Source organism: Physeter macrocephalus, chromosome 5, assembly GCF_002837175.3.
Source record: "Physeter macrocephalus isolate SW-GA chromosome 5, ASM283717v5, whole genome shotgun sequence".
Classification (NCBI taxonomy): Eukaryota; Metazoa; Chordata; class Mammalia; order Artiodactyla; family Physeteridae; genus Physeter; species Physeter macrocephalus.
Window position 1 is genome coordinate 31,839,114 of NC_041218.1, and position 15,141 is coordinate 31,854,254.

Genomic DNA, 15,141 nt, shown 5'->3' on the forward strand with positions numbered 1-15,141 from the left:
ATATCTTTCTACTAAAATTTGGTGTGGAAAACAGGCACATCATATAAAATATCCACTGGTTTAATACTTCTACATGATTAACAAAATAGGTCATTTCTACAACTTGACTTTAAAGCATCAACATGTTGGTAATTCCATGCATAAAGGGCATATAAGAAAAATGCCTATCTTGTTAATGGACTGATTTTTTACTCCCCAGCCTGGATGTTACTTTCTTGTGTACATAAGTTACCTCTGCCATGCTCCATTTATAATATTCTCACCACCCAAATTCAGGTATAGAGTAAATAATCATCAAGAAAGAGACTTAGTGTGATACCAGTGAACATCACTTATTAGGATCAGATATCCTTTTCTTGACCTCTCACTGTGGATATACCAACAACAAACATAAATGCAATCATCAACTCCCAAAAGTAGCAATAGACAAAAGGCAAGAATCAAGAACCTGAAGAATCATGAGATCAAATCAACGATTTTTTTAAACAAATACCTCATAGAGAGTTCTGTACAAAGACTGCATGGAAGATGGTGAATGGAACCAAATTTCAAAGTCCAAAATTCACTAAATATAAATTTGAAATGAATCTAAATCAGAAAAAAAGAAAGCAAATAAAGACCACTTGAAGCTACTGAAAGTCAGGAAAAAGCAATGGGCAATGGATGTGGACTGGTGAAAGAAGCTTCAGGGTGGGTGATTAAATATATGAGTAAAACAGGAATAAAGGTTTGCAGAGAAATTCAAGTAGCAAGGTCAGGAAGGTAAGAAGAGGAAAAAAATTCAGACATACTAGAAAAGAAGATGCGTATTTGAAGCCATACACTTAGTCCATCTGGCAGTACTTTACACACTGCTTTCCAAGAGTCACAACGTTCCCAGGAAATGGAGGTTCAATTTTTCTGTTCCAACCATTTCAGTAATTCTTGCATATAAATGTCTTAAGTAAACATAAACCAAAATCTAAATGTCACCTAAAACTGTGCCAAAAAAGATTTAAAAAATACTAATTGAGTAGAGAGCTCCCATTGATTAGCACCACACACAGTACAGCCAATTAATTTAGAAAAATTGTTCATTAAAAAAGGCTCAAAAAACAGCCTGCAAATGTTATGAAAGGTTTGTATAGACAATAATAATTTGTCCTTTTAATTTTTCAGTTCTAATATACAGCTTTATATAGTTAACTGTTTAAAACTGAATAAGCAATGGTAATGAAAACCTAATGTTTATTTCTCTTTACTAAATATCAAAAATTGTGCAAGGTTTATTACTGTCATCTCATTTAAGAGTGCTTACATGAAAACTATGAGGAGACTACTTTTCTCACCCCACTGAAACTGAGCAATGATATTTACAACAGCTCAAGATTCAAGAGAAACTTGAGTTCATAACTGCCACAGACAATTTTCTTTGGTGACAGACGATCATACTCATTATCCATTTCAATCGCAGCTTATTCTCTTGTTGTGTTTAACTGCATTACTCCCCATGGTTTTGGCAAGATGATGCAAAACTAAGTAATTTAATTAATCTCAATTCATTACCAGTTAGTTCAATCAAAACTAGTTTATTGTTTACATATTTCTGACTATTTTATATTTAGCTGCTAAGAAATGATAGTCTAAGTGCATCTAAAATAAAAGTAGGGATTTAGTGAATAATCAACATACAGTTTGCCAGGCTTGGGAGCATATGTAAATACAGAGATTTTTTTCAGCCATCAGTTAACTGATTCACATCACATAACCTGTTTGTTACATTAAAAGACACTTATCCTGGACTTCCCTGGTGGTACAGTGGTTAAGAATCCTCCTGCCAATGTGGGGGACACGGGTTTGAACCCTGGTCCGGGAAGATCCCACATGCTTTGGAGCAAATAAGCCTGTGCCACAACTATTGAGCCTACACTCTAGAGCCCACGAGCCACAACTACTGAGCCCACGTGCCACAACTACTGAAGCCTGCGTGCCTAGAGCCCATGCTCTGCAACAAAGAGAAGCCACCGCAATGAGAAGCCCGTGCACCGCAATGAAGAGTAGCCCCCACTCACTGCAACTAGAGAAAGCCCATGCCCAGCAAAAAAAGACCGAACACAGCCAATAAATTAATTAATTAATTAATTTTTAAAAAGACACTTATCCTGAGCTATTTAAATTTAATTTTTCAGCTATGTATGTCTTAAATGTAGTTTGCAACCCAGATCCATTTCTCTTTACACCCTTTCTTTACTGTGATAAAAATAGCTCCTTCATAATTTTATGTTTTCTTGTGGTGGTTTATCTTTTGGAAAGAATAAACTTTACCAAAGATGAGAAAAATGAATCAGAAACCAGAGTTCATTAATCTGAATTTCAATTTATATATTTAATTTCAAATTATATATATAATTCTAATTATATCTTCTCATTTTGTTTTCATGATAGCTTTTTAAGAAGTAGAAGATGGAAACTGTGGCTGAGAGAGAGACAGAGAGAGACAAGCAGGAATTGAGAAATGTAAAAATAAAATTAATGAACCATATGAAATTGTTGATATTCTGGACTATTCATAAGATAGTATTATTAATACTTATGAACATATTATTTAGTTATATAAATATAAAATCCTAAAATATTTTCATAACAATCTACTCTCCAAAAGATAAATTCTCCTTAGAGTAAATTAATGTTTTCTTCTAGATAAAAGTATATGAACAATATATTGATAAAGGATAAAAATATATTAAATATATTGATGAAGACTATATTGGTAAGAACTCACTATATCCAAAATTATGTTCCTCTGCCCTTTAATCTCCCTCTTTCTCAGTCCCTAGGTCTCCAGCTACTGCAAAATGGCTAGGAGTCAGGAGCACATTAAGCATTACTTTAAAAGATTTTATGAAGACAAAAGGAGGTTTATGAAGACAAAACTTGTTAACTGAAACAATATATAATAAAAAGAAACAAGTGAACTGGTCATTGGGTGAATTGGCTTTTAGCTAATTGACCTAAAGCCCAGTTCTGCTTAAGCCTGGTTCTTCTAAAGAGATAATAGCCAAAGTTTCATTTGGACATGTCTGGAACCCAGCCATGCTCAGTCTATATGGAAAACAGTCCTTCCATCTGGTCTCCATTATACTGTGTCTCAAATATGATCCTCATTGGTGTCAGTTTAATTTTTCAATCTCCTCTTCTACCATTTCACCAACATTTTATCCAACAGTGTTATCACCAATATTTCCAAAACTTCCAGGGAAACTGCATAACTCTACATCAAGTAAACAGAGCCCACTTATTAGGAATACAGATCCTTATTTAAAGACTTAAAATTTGTTTTGTTTTTAACATAACAACTTTCCTCATAATTCATTTTATAGTTTGCTGAATATTTGCTTCTTAATGGCCCATTGAGTTATTTGGCAGAAGTTCTGCTGAATCTTCATTGCATATAATAATTATTATAGTCATCTGCACATTTATATATATCCATCTTTAGTCCCTCATCTCTGACATTCATGATAAATATGCTATACCCAATAACCTGAAAAGAAATTCTTATGGGACTCCATAAATGTAGCTGCTTATAAACTTAAATAAACTATATTAATAAAAACATATTATTTTGATTCTCCAACTGATTTTCACTGTGTAATTATATTACCTCCCGGGTTTTATAAAAATCAAAGTGCTTAAAGGTGTAATAATAGTTTAATAGGCATAAAAAATTATATTCCAAAATGTGGGTCAGAGTTTTTCATGTAACTAAAATTTTTGCAGTAGTGAAACAAATTAATAGTATCTGCATTTATAAATAAATTATGCATATTCACCTAAAATACATTTTATTAATACATATATACATTAAGTCAATAACTTTCTATTATTCTAATAAAGTGAAATTTCAAAGCACAACTTGATATGTAGCAGTTTTAATATTACATACTATGAAGTAGTTGAAATGCCTATGTATTGCCAAAGCAATATAAATGACTTCTTCATAAAATCATAGTAATTAGAGCAACTGTTTACATTAAAACATTACTGAACTTCTTTCTCAGAATTATTATCAAACTGGGCTGGCATTCTTGTGCTTCATTTTAACAGACTTAGGAGGCAGTGCTTTAAAAAATATTCTACATTGATAATTTATGTTCAAGTTATTTAAATAAAATGTTTTATTCATAAATATTTTATAGTTTCTATATTAAAATAAGGCATTAAATGTCCCTTGAATTGTTCTTTTAAGTGCACAATTTTCATCCCCTTCCCAATGTGATAAATTGCCAGCTCATTTTAGAAACAACATAAGTGGAGGAAAGAGAAACCAGGAGGCAAGCAGTAGACAGTTTTACATAACTTTATAATGAACTCTTCCTGGAATTATTGTAAAAGAGACCTCTTTCCATCTGGGGAACTGCTGTTGGGTCACCAATTCATCATGGGATGGTATAAGTCTCTGCTCACAATAACAGAGAGAACCAAGGACAGGAATCAGGACAAGACATGGTCCAAGTGAGGCATTTACTGAAGGTAGGCCTGGACCTACAGATGGGAGATTCTGGGCAGGCTTTCCTCCAAACCAATATTCTTTAAATATTTTGTTCAATCTTTGTTAATGTGAGCAAGTAGAATACTGTCCACTTATTTTAAATGTATTATTTTTCTTTCTTTATATTCAAGCTAATAGATATGTCATAAATAGTAAGTATAATACTGCAATTTAACTTACTATATATTTGGAATTATGTCTATATTATTGTTTTTCCATCATTCATGAAATGGATGTAGTAGTCATTCAGTTTGGATTAGAGACATTTACTTGCTTTCCATCCTCTAGGGTTGTCAGATTTATTAAAAAGAAAACAGGGCTTCCCTGGTGGCGCAGTGGTTGAGAGTCCGCCTGCCGATGCAGGGGACACGGGTTCGTGCCCCAGTCCGGGAAGATCCCACATGCCGCGCAGTGGCTAGGCCCATGAGCCATGGCCGCTGAGCCTGCGCATCCGGAGCCTGTGCTCCGCAATGGGAGAAGCCACAACAGTGAGAGGCCCGCATACCACACACACACAAAAAAGAAAACAAAACAAACAGGATAGTCACTTAAATTTTAATTTCTGGTAAATAGCAAATAATTTTTACTAGCAACGTATCCTAAACATTGCATACCCTATATTTTAGTATACCCCAATTTTTGAGACATATTTACACAAAATGTATTCATTGTCTGTCTGAATTTCGGATTTAATTGGATGTCCTGTATTTTATCTAGTAATCCTACCACCCCCATTTAGAAACTGTGGAACTCAATTCGAGTTAAAATATAATAGCCAGAAATGTTCTTTGCCCAGAACTCTTCATGGGACATACATTTTTTAAAGGATGAATTGCAGGCTAAGTATACTGCGCAAGGAAGCTTCTGGTAGAAGATAAAGCTGGAGAGTTTAGGCTGTTTTCTATTCCACACAGGAGTTGAAGGAGATTTGTACTAGGAAGATAGTGGAAGAGCTAAAGAGAAGACAGAATTATAGGATATGAAAGTGGTAAAATCAGCAGGGAAGGCTATTTGTCTGAACTAATGGAAGCTAAAGCTGTAGAGTGCTAATGTAACAAGGATGTTTTCTGGTCAAACTAGGCAGCCTTTAACTAGTCCACCTGCATCACTCTAGCCCCCCTGCAATTAGCCTTCACACAATAGCCAGAGCAATCTTTTCTAAAAGCAAATATGATTTTGTCACTTCCATGAATAAGATCATTCATGACTTCCTTTTGCTATTAGACAAAGATCATTCTTCATCTGGCCCTTGCTTCACTTTTCAGCTACATCTGCTACCCTGCTCCCTCTGGCCATCCCCAAGCTCTCCAACCACACTGGCTCTCTTTATCTCTCAGACCTGGAATTGCTCCCTGTGCAACAGAGCTTTGAATCTTTTGTTCTTGATTTTCTATGACTCCCATTCATTCTTCTGGTCTAAAATGTCATTTCCTGTCAGAAGCCATTCTATACTTCCCCGTCTCTATCAAATCCCTCTATTATATGCCGTCATGAAACTGGGTACCTCTCCTCTCTACCACTGGTTATCTCTCCTCTCTACGACTGGTTAAGAGTTGAATGTTTTCATGTCTACCACTCTTTATGATAGCAAATATTAGAGAGAGATACAAGTAGAGAGAATAAAATAATGCAGCCTCACGTTTCCACTGCCCAGATCCAGCAAAGAGCCATTCGTGGCAGTCTCATTTCACTATGTCCTCAGAACTCAATCATATTATTTTGGGACAATGCCCAATTCCTTCCAAATAATTCAGTATGTATCATTAAAGGATAGGTACTCTTTTAGAAAAGTTACTGCAACTTATAATATGAAGTATGTTTGCATGATTATTTGATTCATGTCTGTCAACCCCTTTGGACTATAAACTTCAAGAGGATAGAGACTACATCTGTTTTTTAATTATCATTGTATTACAACATCTAATACATTTGAGCACAAGGCAGTTTCTCTGGCCTATAAATAGATGTTGATTGAATTATTTCATGTATTCTTTTCATTTTACCTTACCCCCTTTAATTTACATTTTTCTTCTATCTTATTTCTAGTTTTATTATATTTTGTAACTAGAATAGGAAGTACTACCATAGGGCAACATCCGTTGATAACTCAGAGGGTTGATTAGCATGTCAAATGTATTTATTACTCCTGATTCAATTGTAGCCTAAGGATTTCCCTTCAGGGAAGGTTGATGGATGAATGCCTAACACAACTTCACCTGAAATGCAGTGGAGTACCTCAGAAAGTTTCCTCAAATGCTTACACAGCATACAAAATTTATGGAGTGAATATTTTTTTAAAAATAAAATCTAACAAGGTGAAATTTAGTAAGAAAAAAAAAAGTAAAGTCCTAGACATGGTCAAAAAACACCTCATAATTCCCAAGTAAAGACCATGGTTTAACATGAGCTCTTATGAAAGAGAAAAAAGAAAGTTTAAAAAATGGATAAGCTCACTGTTCATGGCTTATTTGCCTACAAAAAAACCCTTGTACTCAGTAGACACCCATTAAATATTTCATGAAAGCAAAAGTGAATGAATGAGTGAACTGTAAGTTCTAGCTGCTACAAAATGTCATTTAAAACTTGGGCTGCATTAATTGAAGAGCAGGCAATGGAACAAGGGAGGATACATGCCTGTTCTGCTCTCAATAGCCAGATCACAACTGTAGTAGAGATGTGTCCAGTTCTGAACAACATACTAAAAGTGGATGTGTAAAGCCAGATTATTCAAAGGGAGGTTGCCAAAATGATGACACTGAAAACCCAGTAGGAATAGCATAAGATATGACTGGAGGTGAGGCAGTAGGGTCATTGTGTTTCATTATACAAAGAGTAATTTATCTGGAAAGGGGGTGAGATTTACTCTAGGTGGCACCAATGAATAGAATGAGACTAAGTGACTAGAGGGAAAAAAATTCAACTCAAAATAAAGATGTGCTAAAAATAAGACCTATCCAAAAATATCAGAGAGAAGTGTTAGAAACTAGTTTTTATTTGCTTTTCCTTTTTGAGTGTTTGTATGTTTCACCTTTTGAGATGTTCAAGCATAAGGCAGGCAAGCTCTGGTCACAGGTACTACAAAGGGATTAAGAACCCTGGATAAATTATCAGACTAGAAATCTGTAAGACACTTCCAACAATTAATCTTTTAAAATTTCCTTTAAGATAATCAAAGGTAAAAATATTCTTAAATACCTCATTAACAGTGGCAAAGCAAAAAAATATATAACCAAGTCTTTTATTCATAATACAAAAAATATTTTAAGGATATGGAACCTCACAGGTCCAAGGCTTATCTGGGGGAATGTGATGAACTAGAACACTACAATGATGAAAATGTATTAGATTTTCACCTGTACTTTTCTAGAAATAAACTCAGATACTTATGAATAATTAGCTAAAATTATTAATATAATATTATTATAAAAATACAATAAATTGTAAAATATGAATGTATAAAGGGACTTTATCATTTAAGAGGTAACGTAATCTAATCCTTATAAAAGTCCCTCAAAGTGTCTCTCTAGCCACTCACTGAACACACACAGGTCTAAGGAATCCACTCTCTCAAGAATTAGCTTTTGAAATGTGCTGGAAATTATTTTATGTTAAGTTAAATTTTCCCTCCCCATAATATACACTTTTCATCCTAGTCCTATCCTCCAGAATTTCCCAAAATCTATCCAAAGCTTCCTACATATATGAGTCCTTAAAATAATCAAAAAGAGCACTCATTCCTAATTCTTTCCTTCTCCAATGAAACATTCCCAGTAATTTCAGGTGCCTCGTCATGTCATGATTTCCAGATAGTGACCCAGAAAGGTGCTCACTGCTTGCCCTTGAACATTCTTCAATTTGATTAAAGGACTTCCAAAAGTGAGCTTTCCTGGAGAGAAAACAGTACTCTAGGTGAAGTCTGGCCAGTAGCACAAAGTAAGTAAGCCTCATCCCTCCCTCATTTCTGTTAATGCAAGGTCACAAAATACCACTGACTTATATTGAGCTTATTAGCAACTAAGTTGAAGTTCTTCTTATCACTCGATATAAATTGCCATGTTAACTAGCAGTAGTATTTATTAACAAATAACCGAAGTTTCTATGTAAATACTATAAAGTTCTCACATATTTTTTTAAGAAATGGGTTTTACTCAATTAGTGAATAATGGGTGAAAGTGTTATTATTATTCCCATTTTAAAATGAAAAAATTAAGACACAGATTAAATGTCATGTTGAAGCCCATAACCAAAGATTAACAAAAATGATTCTAGAATTATCCAAGGCCTATGCACTGCACATTTCACTACACAATGATACCCTCTCATAAGTGTTTTCCATGATCTTTATTGATAGCGCTGCTTATCACAAAATTCTTCATGTAGCAATATGCAATGACTAAATAGAAATATATACTCTTCATTGTTTGTTTTTTATCTTCCTGTGTACATTTTTAAAGTATGTGAACAAGAGGTTTGTGGTTTGTTTAGTACTTTTGAATGAGAGGCTTTTCTTAAAAATTTTTTTTAAACTACCTTTAATTCAAGCTGACAGGCTATTTTTCTTAAGAGTCTAGAACGATGAAAGTAGCATTATATGTTCAGACTCTTGAGACAAACAAAATTAGAATTATGTGCTTAAACCAAAACTTATGAACTATGGATTCAAAATTTATTAGCATGGAACTAAAAGCCATTTTAAAAATTGAAAATGATACAGTTTTCATCAGCTTTTCAGTTTCTTTCCAGCAGTGAACTGAACAAATCCATTAGAGCTACAAACATATTTCAGCAGGACAAGTTCAGGTAGGATCCTTCTGAAGAGACTGTGGTTGATGCCCAGGAAGCAACTGCAAGGTTCTTGAACTGGGATATCTGAAGAAACTTGATATATGTAATTTATACATCACTCAGTAGCTTTGGAAAATCCTTACTTTCTTATATTATCATAGACATGTATGTAGCTATGTCTGCAATTAATTATTTCTGTAAGTTGCTGTGATAAAGTATAGATAATATCCTATCTGATTGAGAACCACATTTTCTCTGAATTCAGTAGGTGCTCTGCATACCATTCTGGAGCATCTAGGGGAAAACAATATCCAAGTCTTTCATCTGCAACTACTAATCGTCTCCCATGAGTGGGGAAACCCTGGTCTGGCTATGTCAGGGCAATGATCATGGCTTTGCAAATGATGCTCATTTTGTAATACAGCCAGTCATGACAACTCAACCTCTCACCTTTCCTGATGATGACACTCTCCCACCCTCCATGGTCATATGAAGGTTTGCCATTTTGTCTTGTCATATTTTACTGCATTCTCTTGCTCTCAGAAATCTCATTTGGCCCTGTTTGGCTTGATTCACCCTCTGCAACGCGCAATGTTTTCTTCTATAAAATATTTGTTAGATCACGGAACAATTTTTTTCCTTATTGTTTTATTCTCTCAAGGACAATCAAGAGCAAAGCTCTCTTCTCTCCCTGGGAAATTTAAACACTTACCCTCCTCTAAAGACAAGGAGCTTGCAGCAATTGCAATAGTTAATTTTTTCAACATATTGTGGATTATTACAAAATCATGGCAAGAGCACTGGTCTTAAAGATTTGCCAATAAATCCAGACAATGTCATGTATTATGGTAATAAAATTGTCTCTCTGAGTTTACATTTCTTCACAGGAGTTAACACAATATCTATGTCTGAAAGGTACTGTGATGATAAAATTAGGCAAAATATGTGAAAACGCCTGGCCCGAATACTAGCACTTAGTAGTTCTCCTAAATATTTGTTAAATCATAAGCAAATAATTCAATCAGTATGAAACTTCATTCTTTCTTAGCTGGATACATAATTCTTTTGACAAAAACTGGCTGTTTTCAAAGCCCCAACCATACTGTAGGGTGAACAAATAAAACTAGTTAACCAGGGGCACAAGATATATTATGGTAACAAAAGATGGCATAATCTCTACAGAGTAAATGAAATGTGTACTACTAATTATACTTTACATATTGACAGCATCATTAAAAATTAACCCAGGAGTATAATTAGTGCACAGATTTTAATTTAAAAACAGTCCAGAGCTTATTTCCAAAGTGATGTGCTTTACATTCTTTGTTTTCCAATTTCATATCAGAAATAAAGAATGAAAATCTGTAGCAAACAAAAGGACTTAAGAAAAGAGTTATGCCTGTAGGTCACAGAAATCTGAAATTTTATTTGAAAAAATAAACTTTCTTCTTAGCACTTGCTCCCTCATCCACACCCCATCATTTTCTTACTGATATCCCTTGCCATAATATGTTCTTGATAGAAATAAGGAAGCATAATCAGATTCAATTTTTGATGATACATTAGCTATATATTTCAGATTCAGAAATATAATGTCCTTGAGGACAAGAAATGTCTCCTTTAACTTTCTTCAAAGTGACAGGCTCCCCTGCATTTGTGCCACTAAAGACAACTGGTGGAAAAAGTTTAAAATAATGCTCATTTGTTCACTTGAATTAATAAAATTTGTATTACAACAGAACAGTGACTACTTACAAGGAATGTTACCATAGAGTTTATATTATTAGATATTATAGGTATATTTTAAAATTTCTAAAACACAGCAAAAAGTAATTTTCAGAAGCTGATAGCAAGTATATTTTTCATGAAAGAATATGGATGGAGGTGATTCCTGGGCTCATTTCTATCAGTTTTCAGAGAAGTCTGAAAACCATACCTCTTGATAGTGAACCATTTAATGTAAGAACAATGTATAAAAAATAAATATAAGTAATAATATAACTAATAAATATAAGACCATTTAATGTCAGAACAACACATATTCTCTGTGTGTGCACTTAAATAACAGAAGAGTAGCTTGGGGGACATTTTAGGGTACTAGGCATATTTATAAAATAAATATATAGACAATACTGGGGGGCTATTTTTCATTATTTCTATAAACTGTCATCAGGGTAAATAACCATCTTTCTAAAGAAATGGGAAATAAAACAACTGAAAGTATTCAGACCTCCCTAAGGACACACATCAGATTGAATACCTGCTAGGATTTAAATATTAGAAGTCCAGACTGAAGCTCACAAACTCTCACAACTTTTGATATTGCTAAAGGTGACCAAGAGGCTGAAAGGCTGAAGGAACCTAAAAAGGGATTAGCTCTGAGATACTCTTCCAAAACAGACCTTGTTACATCATTATCAGGGTCTTTCCAGCCCCTAGGCTGGATCCAAATTATTACCACTAATCAATCTGAACTTTAGTTTTCACTCAAATTTGACACATTGTTTATTTTTCTCCCTAAAGTGTCATTACTTCTTTTACTATATGCTATCTGTAGAGACATAACACTTACTATCAAGCAGCACAAAGAAGACTCTATAAGCTGTTGACACATGACTCTGACAACTATTCACAATGTATGGTAAGGTTACTTTGGTAGTGACTCACCATGAATAATGATATTCCTTCTTTCTATTATTATTAACATATTTCATTTTATAATATGGTCTACTTTCCTCTCATTCATTGTAATTCATATTATGTATCTCATCTGTATATGTAACTTGATTCAGTTATTTGTTGTCTGTAGTTTTCTCACTTGTGTTATGCCTTTTTCTTAAATTTTAGTGCATATTTTCTTTTTTTTCTATTGAACACTGGCAAAACATCCATAGGGGAGAATAAAATCACAGTTCTCTTATATTCAAGAGAAATGAGTTGATGGATATGATTTACTGAAACTTAGGATGGGTTTGGATACCATTTTTATTACTTTTTCTCACATAATACTTTTAGCATTTTATTTTATTCACTATTATAAGCTTTATGAGAATTAATTTGGAACAATTTTCTGTTGCAATGAAAGGATATGATAGTAAAATTGATGAACTGTGTTTGATATCTATTCAAATGTTTCAAAGAGGAATAGGACTAATTTAAAATCCCTGTCTAGAATGGCCATCATCAAAAAATCTACAAACAATAAATGCTGGAGAGGGTGTGGAGAAAAGGGAACCCTCTTGCACTGTTGGTGGGAATGTAAATCAATACAGCCACTATGGAGAACAGTATGGAGGTTCCTTAAAAAACTACAAATAGAACTACCATACTACTCAACAATCCCACTACTGGGCATATACCCTGAGAAAACCATAATTCAAAAAGAGTCATGTACCAAAATGTTCATTGCAGTTCTATTTACAATAGCCAGGACATGGAAGCAACCTAAGTGTCCATCAACAGATGAATGGATAAAGAAGATGTGGCACATATATACAATGGAATATTACTCAGCCATAAAAAGAAATGAAACTGAGTTATTTGTAATGAGGTGGATAGACCTGGAGTCTGTCATACAGAGTGAAGTAAGTCAGAAGGAGAAAAACAAATACCGTATGCTAACACATATATATGGAATCTAAGAAAAAAAAATGTCATGAAGAGATTAGTGGTAGGACAGGAATAAAACACAGACCTACTAGAGCATGGACTTGAGGACATGGGGAGGGGGAAGGGTAAGCTGTGACGAAGTGAGAGAGTGGCAGGGACATATATGCACTACCAAATGTAAATTAGATAGCTAGTGGGAAGCTGCCGCATAGCACAGGGAGATCACCTCTGTGCTTTGTGACCACGAGAGGGGTGGGATAGGGACGGTGGGAGGGAGGGAGATGCAAGAGGGAAGAGATATGGGAACATATGTATATGTATAACTGATTCACTTTGTTATAAAGCAGAAACTAACACACCATTGTAAAGCAATAAAGATGTTAAATAAAATTCCCACTCAACCAAGAATAAAATTCAAATGATTTATCCTGGCTTACAAAAAATAATAATAATAAAATAAATAAATAAATAAAATCCCTGTCTAGGTAATGAGTCTTATTTTTGCCAATAGCATGATGTTGAAGACACTGGATTTTTTTCTCCATTTCCTAGGTAATTTCAGGTTTGAGACCTGTGACATCTGGCAGTCTCAATTCTAGTTTGTTAGTGCATATAACAAAATATAGTCTATTATAGCAAATCCTGGTCACATGCAATAAGAAATTTTGAAAGGGAGAAACAAAAATAAGCATTTCACAAATCCATGAAGATATTTTTCTTTTAAATACATAAAACATAGAATGTAATTAAAGCCCAACTCAGAAAAACATACATATACTAGTAATTATTTTAATAACAAATCCTCTATAAAATACCTCTCTAGACAATATAAGTTATTGGGAGCAATTAATATCTCCTGAAACTTTATTTTGATCATTCAATTTCCCAGGATCTGGAAATAGCCAAATTACATCAATAACTTTGGAGCATTGGGGAGTAGAATTACTGCTATATCACACTATTTTCCTTGGCTTCCAAATCTCATTTTACTGTTTTTCTTTTATTCTTAGTTTAACTATTTTTAATGTTATTTTTGTAATATAGTGTATTATATAGTTGCAATCATCAATCCTTTTGATATAAGGAGTATTAGAAAAATGAATGAAAGGACGAAGGAATGAACACATACAACCTGACAGCCAACTCTGTTTGGAGTAGCAAAAATGACTACAGTCATCTAGACTTGATCATCTCAAATTGACCAGATTCCCTGCAGAAAATTGTTCTCTTCTCCTCTCAATGAAAGACACAGAAGGATTAGGTAGAACAGGAGTCTGTAAACATTCTCTATAAAGGTACAGAGAGTAAATATTTTAGGATTTGTAGGCTACATACATTCTTTGTCACATATTCTTGAGGTTTTGTTTTTCTTTTTAATCTTTAAATACATAGTACACAATTCTTAGCTTACTGTTGTATAAAAATAGGTCTTGGTCCTACTTTGTCCAGCAAGCAGCATGTTGTAAAACACTGAGGAAAGTGCTAAGGTACTCTAGGGGCTGTTTCTTTCTCACTCAAGGCTGCCTCACCCTGCCATGGCATTAACTCTCAAGAAGCCAGGTCTCCTGGCCTGATCCTCATTCTGCTACCCTAATGGGAACCTCAACTGCAATTCCCAGTAGCTACTCTCTGAAACACTCTCTGAGCAAGAGTAAGTAAACTGTGGTCATGAAGTGTCCTAAGATTTGGAGTTGTACAATACTGATCCAAATTCTGGCTGTGTGTCACCCTGGCAATGTGGCCTTAAGTCAAAGGACAAGATGTTCAATTTCCTCACTAGTAAAATGGGAACACTAAAATCATTGCTATGTAGGTGAACTGAAATGAGATAATATTTGAGAAGGTGACTTCCCAGAGCCTAGAGCACTATGTTGGCTCAGACCCTGCCAGATCCCTTCTCATCCCTCTGGGCAGCTGCCCAGCAGCAGGAGCAGCAGCAAGTGCTGACATCTTGTAAAAGCCAGTGGTGCACAGCCCAGGCTATTCCTCTCTCTCAGGAGCTGGCCAGCTCAGCATTACTCTTTTTCAGAATTCCTTCTTTCCACTGAACTCATTATCCACATTTATCAAGGCACAATTATTTGTTAAGGCACCTAGTCCAAAGGCTAGGGTATGGAACTAAAGAAATCTATCTAAGAAAAGGTGTTCTAGAAGCCTCACACTCAGCTACCCTGGGACTACCTCTTCCCCAAGCTAAACCCAGGAACACTTCGTTT